Below are 9,516 nucleotides of genomic sequence, written 5' to 3'. Positions count from 1 at the left end.
CACCCCCATGACCACATGTGTCAGTGACCGATGTTCTTAGAAAGATTACCAGTGACATCAAGACAGTACAGTTATTGCACAAATAACATCTCATTTCAGTGAGCTCCTTTCAGGGCTTCTCTTCAGTGGGGCTGATCTTCCTTCAGCTTTGTATTGATTTTCCATCACCTTCTTTTGCATTAAAACACTCTCCCATTCACTGGTGTTTTAGAATGCTAGAGAAAAGCTAAAATAAAGATTTAAAAACAACAATAAAAAAGTGTGTTACAAACAACAAATGTTGGAGAGGATGTGGAGAAAAAGGAACTCTCCTGAATTGCTGGTGGGAATGCAAATGAGTAGAACCACTATGGGAAACTGTTTGGAGGTTCCTCAAGCTGCTAAACATGGAGCTTCCCTATGACCCAGCAATCCCACTCCTATTCATCTATCCAAAAGACACAAAAACACTGATTCAAAAAGATGCCTGCACCCCCATGTTTATTGCTGCTTTATTTACAAATGGAAAGACATGGAAACAGCCCAAAAGTCCAAATGTAAATGACTGGATTTTAAAAATGTGGTATATATACACAATGGAATATTACTCAGCAACCAAAAAAAACCAAACACATGCCTTTTGCAACAACATGGATGGAGGTGGAAAAGATTATGCTTACCGAAATAAGTCAGAAAGAAAAGGAAAAATACCAGATGGTTTCACTCATAGCAGGAGTATAACAGACCAGGCAAGAAAATAATAATGATGAACAGCCATATACCAGAGACATTTTATGGGGGTGGAGTGGGGAATGGGATCAAAAACAGTGGGGAGAGGGAAGTGCACTGGACTGTGTGATGGCACATGGGTGATCTGTTGATGGGAAGCCCACAGGGATTACAACTGAGATGGGAAAAGGCACAAAATGATGTAAAAATAAATTGTGTGATTTTTAAAAAATAGTGTGTTACCTTAGTTGCCCTTGTGTTTGGGGATATCCTACTTTTTGAGTCTTGCTGGGCAGTTCAGAGGCTGTTAATTATTGAACATGTCTGTGACTAATTTCCCTCCAGTGTCAAAAGGAACTCACATAGCACCAGTACACCCCGCTAGTTTGCCTCGGAAACCTGGAGAACATTCTCTGGAAAGCAGGACAGTGTCAGAAGTTCCAAGGGGGTGGAACAGAGCCCACTGCCTGCCCTCTCTCCAGGCTGCAAGGCTTAATTTTGGGGGTGGCTTCCTTAGATCAGCCTACTGGCATCCAAGACATTATCTGGGGGACCCTGCTGAAGACTGTATGGAAAAGACAGAGGTGCCCCCTGCTGGGTTCTGCATACATGCTCCTTTCCATAAATTTCTTTTCTGCTTAAACCAGTCAAAATGTCTTGTTATTGACAATTGAAAAGCCTTGAAAAGGCAACCACACTTGTCCAATTATATCCATAAGCCTTTCCACAGCATTATGCATCTTTTTAGATATAGAATTATTTTGTTAAGACACCATCACAGGGCCCTCCCTGGTGGCACAATAAGTAAGGACGCAGTACTGCAAGCTAGCAGCAGCCTCGCTTCAGTGCGAGTTTGAACCCTGGCACCAGAGGTGACCCACATGGTGTCGCAGACCTCTCCTGCCCGCTGCTCCCCTCAGCAGTGTATCTCCTTGATCTGCCTGTTCTGCTCCCCACTGTGTCTCTGGTGAATCATCTCCCTACCCCTGTACCTCTGGCTTGTACCCCATTTTTGTATGCATAAATAAAAAAAATAAAATAAAAGATAAAAATAAAAGATTTATTTATTTATTCATACAGAACTGGGGTACAGGCCAGAGATGCGGAGGGTGAGAGGATTCACCAGAGACAGAGTGGGGTACAGAACAAGCAGATCGACGAAGTACACTGCTGAGGGGAGCAGCGGGCAGGTCAGGAGACGTCTGCCTCGTCATGTGGATCTCCTCCGGGGCAGGTGGGGATAGAACTCATGCAGAAGTGGCTTAAGCTTCTTTGTGCTAAGCTTTAACCCGCTGCACCACCAGGGAGGGCGCAGGACCCACTGACTCCCCCAAAATAGTGCAACTAGCAAGCTTTGCTGTGCAGTTGGCCCATGCCCTACTAAGAATAAATCATTAGCCCACCGATATGTTAATGTTCACATATAAGACTCAGTCACTCAACTTCCAATATTTAAATAAGATATTCAAAAGTTAAGCTTATCTTACCTTGGGAAAGGAGGAAAGGACAATTGCTCTCGGCTTGTATACGGGGAACAAGCTGATATACACATAATGTGTGTAAGCACTAACATGACCACCCCTATTTCTGGGAAGATTAATCCAGCCACATGGAGACCTCACTTCCTCCTCCACACAGACTGGGGCCTTATATGCTCTGGGCGTCTTAGTCACACATCGCCACAGTATTGCTTCTGGGCTTCCACACAGTCACTGGGCTGACTTCCACAACAAATTCTACCAAATCTCAGTGCTTGCTCCTTCATTACACCTCCTAAAAACGTCCATGTGGGTCCTCTGAAGCACATACAGGAACTTCCTTTTATCTACAATGTAAGGAACAGGGTGTTTGGTCCACACTGCTGTGTCCTTGTCCTTAATCTGACCCCTATCCTTTTCCCTCTCATTCCCATTCTGGTGACGTTTAGAATTTCTCCACTGTAATATCATCGATCTTTCCTCTATCTTCAGCTTCTTCCCTGTACATCTGTTCTACTTCCTTGACATCACTGAAATAACCCACTGGTGACACTATTTCCCTGGAGCTTTCACTTGGGATGGGGAAGGGGGGTTCTTTTAAGTGGGTGCCTTGCCATAGTTTCCAGTGCTCTGTTGAAATGATTGCTTCCCCGCTTCCCTGCTGGCTAGGGGTTAAGTCTCAGTGCTATCACCACTGAGGCCCGAGTTGGATCCCAGCCAAGGAGCTGACCCACATGGTGCAGCAGACCTCTCCTTTCTCACTTGCTTTTCCTCTTAGCAATGGATTTCTCTCAGTCCAACTGTTCTGGTCCCCACTCTCTCTCTAGGGAATCCTTTAGCAGTTAGCCATCCCCCTTCTGCACCTCTGGTTTGTACCCCAGTTCTTCTAGGCAAAAAAAAAAAAAAAAACCTCAATCTGGATTCTCTTTTTCAAAATGTTATCATTGACCCCCAAATTATTTGTTGCAACTGCATGTGTATCAACAACTATCATAGTGAACATTTCCATCAAGAAAAATGTCACTGTATGCATGACAATATATATGTGTCATTGCTAAGGGGAGAAGCTGTGTACCTGAAATCTTCATAGTGACACAAGCAATGTTACCGATAATTAAAAAAAAATACCTAACTAAATAGAAAAAATGAAGATATTAATTAAGAAGGCAAAAAAATAAAAAGTTCTGAGGGGGCTAGAAAGGAAGTGAAGAAGGGTCTAGGAATCTACACACTGTATGACTAGTAATCTGTTTTCTTTAAACTAAAATCCTTGTTCTGACTGAGTTTCCTGCCCAAATGATGCTTGAACAGAGTGCCGACATTGGCCCCATGAGAAATTAACCAAACAGACCAAGATGTACCTAGGTCAAGATGACCGGGAGGCTGATAATGAGTTTGGGGAACTGGATGTGAAAGATACCAAAAACATCAACTATGAGGAACTGTTCTGATAAGCTAATTCATCTATGATGGTCTGATGAATTCTTAATATTCTCCCAAAAGGAAATGAAAGAAGGCTGATACTGGATAATGCTAGAGAAGAAGTCGGGAAAGTTCATGAGCAAAATCCAAGTGGAACTCTTCTACCTGAGGCCAGTGTCCCATATGGTGAACCTAACTGGGAACCCAATAGAGATGGGCTGTCCCATCTAGAGAAGTATCAAAAATATATTCTGAGGGCAAAAAAGGGCTAGCAAAACAGTAAATTTTAAACATGGTTCAGGCAGCTCAAAAATCTAGTGAGATTCCATCCGAGATTCTGGAATGAATATACCAAGCATATCAGAAATATGCTACTATTGACCTTCAGGCTGTCAATGAAACCAGAGTGGTAAGTATGACTTACGTCTCCAAGTCCCCTGACCTACAAAAGAAACTGCAGATGGTAAAAGTAAATCTTAGTGTAGCCAACAACTGAGAATATTGCAAATCACAGACACCACCTTCTTTCTGGAACAAAGGCTTAAGGGTCAGAAGCAGGCAGCAGAAATTTCCTAGAGATGAGCCAGTGGGCTTACAGCAAAGAAGCTGGGCACTATGAAGCTGAAATCAGGCCAAAAGGGAAAGAAAAATGGGAAGCCAGGAATCCTCGTGGTTCAAAGCAGGCCCTGAGGATCACTGAAGGGGCCAGGAGTTCCACAGCCCAACCAACCCATCAATGTTGTCTCTGGGAGCCTTGTGTGAAACTAACAGGAGGAGCCAAATATTTGGGAGTCTTTTTAATAGTTACAAGAGATAAGTGAACCAATAGCAAAAACTTCTAGAGAAGCTATGACAGTAACAGCTATCTCTGGAAAACAGAAATCAAACATTTCCTAAAACCTGTAGAACGCACTAGAGTATATAACCCTCACTCACAAATCTCTTTATATCCTTCTCGGCCTCTCTCCTTCTGGGAGAGCCTTGTTAACCAAAGACACAGATTGATTGTCTTTTATCCAGAAGACCAGCAACACCTACAGATTTCCCCAGAACATGCTTGGCAGTTTCTTCTGAAACTCAGAGAAGAATAGACAACTCATCTCTGGGTTGAAGAAGTCTTAACTAAGGTAGCCCAGCGATGTGAGCACTGGGGCACCTGGGAGAGCTAATAGAGCTTCCCCAGTGAAAATTCAACTAAAAGACACTTCCCAAACTCCAAATTATAAGCAATGTACCTTACATAAGGAAGCCCTAAGGGACCAAGCAAATAATCCAGGCGTTTCCCTAAAATACCCCCATATTGCCAGTCAAGAAACCCCACTCTGAAGTGGGGTTTATATAGGACCTAAGGGTAATCAGTGCCATTGCACAAGATATAAGCCTAACGCCTATTTTAGTAAACAAAATACCAGGAGATGGCTTGTGATTTCAGTACTGCATTTGAAAAATGTCTTCTTTTAAGTTCTGATTGACTTGGAATCACAATCTCTGTTTGCAGGACCCAAGCTCTCAAGTAAAGACACGATTTTGTTGACCAGTACTGCTTCAAGGAGTTAAAAAAACTCCCCCAATAATTTTTGGAGAAGTGCTGGGCTAGGACTTAGAGGATTTGAGACTCCAGAGGGTGTGCTGCTACAGTATGTTGCTGATCTGCTAATAACAGGGAACACCTTTGAACAATGCCTAGCCAACACCATAGAGACTTTAAACCATCCTACAGCAAAATTTTGGGCTTCCTTCTTTAGTCAGGAAAGCAAAATCTGATTGGGGACCAAAGAAAGATGATCACCCAAATGGGGATCCCTGAAAACCACAGAGGGGATTCCATGGTATGACACGATATTACAGACTTTAGATCCCAAACTGTCTGAACAGGCCAGTCCCTTAAGGAGACCTAACAGATTCAGAACAGGCCCAAGTAGAGATAAGAATGTTCATGGGCTTTTGAGACCCCACAAAGAGATTTTGCATCTGTTACCAACTTAGGAATCCCAAACTTATTAAAACCTTTTCAGTTGTATGTACATGAATGACAGGGGATAACACTGGAAGTCCTGACTCAGGGATTGAGAAAGATGATCACCCAAATGGAGATCCCTGAAAACCACAGACAACAGAGGGGATTCTGTGGTATGACATGGTACCATGTGGTACTTCATGGTACCATGGCCATTAACCTCCTTGTTGAAGAAACTGGACAACACCATTTTAGTCTGACTCTCCTTTTTTAAAGCAGTAGTAGCTTCTTGCAATCTCTTGAGTGAATTCATGACAGTATATGTGCCTCATCAAGTAATAACTCTTCTAGACCAAAAAGTGAGTTTGTGGCTCACAGCAAGCCAAATGCAAAATATCAAGCAGTGTTACTGGGCAAGCCCAATATGACTCTTACATTGAAAAACAAATTGAATCCAGCTACCCATGTCCCAGACCCACAGTGGGAGCATCTGTTTCATGAATGTATTGAAATAGTTGATGAGATAATCTAGCAGGACAGACTTGTAGGAAGAACCTCAGGAGATGGAAGCAGCTCTGTTTATCAAGATAGTCAGAAAGCTGAGTATGCTGTGAGGTTGTCATCACAGAAAACTCATCAAAATAAGAGCAGTGCCCCAGGACTTCTGCACAAAATCTGAGCTAGTAGCACTTACATAAGTCCTTAAGCTGTAGGTTGGGAAAAGTTTACATTTCTATGTAGACTCCAAGTACGCCTTTTTAATTTTACATATGCATGACTCCATTGGAAGGAGATGGTGTTGCCCACATTCAATAAAAGGGAAATTAAACATGCAACTAAATTCTCAGGTTACTAAAAGCAGTCCAGACCCCTAAACTAGTAGGGATTGTGACTTCCCACCATTTCTACTCATTTCAAAGAGAAAAGATAATGGGACTTATCCTTCATGTTTTTCGTCACCATGTGAAGGCTTCCAGTGTCTTTGTCTTCCAGGGCAGCTTGGAGCTATCTTGCCAGAGCAGTGGTGCTCCAAGCATGGTCCAGGCTGGAAGCATCACCTGGGAACTTCTAGAAATGCCAGTTTGGTTTCCTCCAAGATTAAATGAGTAGGAAGCGCTCAGGGTAGGGCACTGCCATCTGTGTTTTAACAAGCTCAGCAGATGACCCCATGCTGAATTTGAGGATCACTGGCTTAGAGAACAGCAAGACAGGATGTTGGAAAGTCATTTAGGACATTTCTTGTTAATATCATTAAGCTTATTAGCAACCACTCAGGTTATCTGATTTCAAAGAAAATATGGAAAAGGAAAAATTGAGGTGTGGTCGCTATATGATAATGTATAACTTCTACATTATCTAGAACTTCTACGTTATCTAGTTCTGTAAGTAGAACTTCTACTTTTCTGACCAGTAGATGTAGAAGTCAACATGGACTTACTTTCACTGATAGCACTGGTGTAATTAATCAATTAAGGAATCATAAAGCACAGAGAAAGAATAAAGCCCAAGATTAATACTACTAAACAATTAGTAGTATTAAGCAATGCCCATTATATGTTCATAAACATATCAACATGTATTTTATAAGGGAATACAACCAGACAGTGTGAACTACCAGACTTTCAGGGGCCTTTTATTTACTGCAAGATACAGGATCAATTGCTCCTTGAATAATTACATTTCAAATGGGTTAATTCTGTCATCTCAGAACTTAATCCTTCAACTGCCTGCTATGAGAGTTCTGGAAGTAACAAGTAGTATCTGATTTCTTGGGCCCCTTCTATTTCTAGCTGTGATTTTAGATGTGGCTGTCAACACTTCGAGACACCGTAAGTCACTGGGGACCACAGCTCAGAGTATGTACATGAGTGAGTGGGCTTAACTCTATGTCATGAATCATCACAACTCTATTTGTAGAGGGGGCCAAAGGTTGCCAGGGAGCTCTGATGCCATGGATTAGCAACTATTTGAGTGTATGTTAATTTGGAGTAATTCTACATACTTACTGCTTTGCTTGCAAATTAACCAGTAAAATGAATAAAATTGTTGGGGGAAACTGTCAGTTTTTGAAAACTCTTCTTCCCCCAAAGTCTTCTGAAATGTCTCACCAACTTGACTTTATAAATAGGTAGCATGATAGAGAAAAGAGCCTGTGTGTTGATATCAAAAAATTAAGTTTGAAAATCAGAACTATTACTTAATAGTTGTTTGATTGGTGAAGTCACTTAAAATCTCTAAGCCTTGTTTTTCATCCACAAGATGAGCTAAAATGTTTGACTTACATTGTTAATTGGGGGAAAAATTGATACATGTACAGTGCCTGGTACATATTTCACACACACAAAATATCTTGTTCCTTTCTCCTAGTATGGGAGGCAACTTCATGCGCTTGGTATAAACTCCCTTTAGCTCCCAAACATACACACAAACAGAGAAAATTTAATAGTAGGTGGAAATTCTTGAGTAATTATTTGATAGTTTCCCTTTGCTTTCCCTTGTTTTTTTCCCACTGCTTCAGTCAGCAGAAAGTCAGCCCAGTGAGTTCAGTCAGTTCTAGTCCATTTGCCAAGGATCCTATCACTCCTTTTATGGTCTGAAAAGGGATATTCATGTCTGGAAAGCATCCAAATCACAATGATACTCTAGCTCAGATTTGTCAGACAGAGCTACAAAGAAATAAACCATAAAATATTAAAAGTAGCAGAATGATTTTCCTATACTATGGAAAGAATGGAACATAAAGCAACAGAATCCTGAGCCAGTCTGCTCCAAATCATACTATGAGAGATGATTGCAACAAGATAAGGAGGGCTCACATTGCTAATTTTCAACTGCACAAATAATAGTAAGCTTGCTCCCTGTGGAATGCATTAGGCCCTTAGTAAAGATGAAAATAAATTTTCTTTAAAGTAAATATTTAAAATGCTTTTGGGAAGTGAAAACCAACAGACTCTAGCTGACAATATGTTTTGTTAGACAACATAATATTTTGTAAATACTAAATGCAAATGCTTTTGTCCAGGCATAGATTCTCTAGCTACCCACAGTTTCTACTACTTTTGTTGTTCTCCACCTCTTTTCACATATTATAATGCTTGCCAAGCCCCCAAAGACATTTAAATTTGTATACCCCCAATCCAACCCTTTAGATCAAATTACTGGGTTCCTGTTCAAGCAGTTAGACTCTAATAGCGGAAGCAATAGCATCATCTCTGCAATGACCTTTAGATAAAATTCTGCTTCTTCTGCCCAGAAATGGTAGCAGTCAATCATCAAGTAACTGGACTTCATTATCCATTGCTTCTCCAGAATTTCCAACCTTTTAAAGAAACTCTGTATTAAGTTTGATCTGTATTAATGCTTGAAATACCCAGTGTGTTGTATTTTTCTGTTTAAATTCTCCAAGTAGTTGAGTCAGAGTGAACACAGCTACAAAGGAATCTCAGGGTCGGTATTTATACTTACCAATATTCAAACACTAGGTATTTGAGGGAAATCATCACCATAAAAGACCACGATAAACAAAAGTAAAGCTAACATCAGAGTAAAGGAGAAAACTTGTTGAACAAAAAAGAATTATCAATTTTTTAAATTAATATATGAAGAAAGAAGTGTGTGCAGCTACAAATAAGAACCAGCTGCTATGAAAATGGAGCAATCAGAAAGATGGAAAGACTTTATTGTAATAGAAATACGATTGCCTGAAAGGAAAAAATTCATGAATGAGTTGTAACACTAAAAATGTCAATTATATGGAAGGTAAGTTCCAGGAACTTTTTTTTAAAGAATTATTTATTTATTCATACAGTACTGGGGTACAGGCCAGAGATGCGGAGGGTGAGAGGATTCACCAGGGACGGAGTGGGGAGCAGAACAGGCAGATCGACGAAGTACACTGCTGAGGGGAGCAGCGGGCAGGTCAGGAGAGGTCTGCCAGCCATGTGGTCACCT

This window comes from Condylura cristata, unplaced genomic scaffold (assembly GCF_000260355.1).
Source record: "Condylura cristata isolate star-nosed mole 26May11 unplaced genomic scaffold, ConCri1.0 scaffold00004, whole genome shotgun sequence".
Taxonomy (NCBI): domain Eukaryota; kingdom Metazoa; phylum Chordata; class Mammalia; order Eulipotyphla; family Talpidae; genus Condylura; species Condylura cristata.
This window is presented reverse-complemented; position numbering follows the sequence as displayed.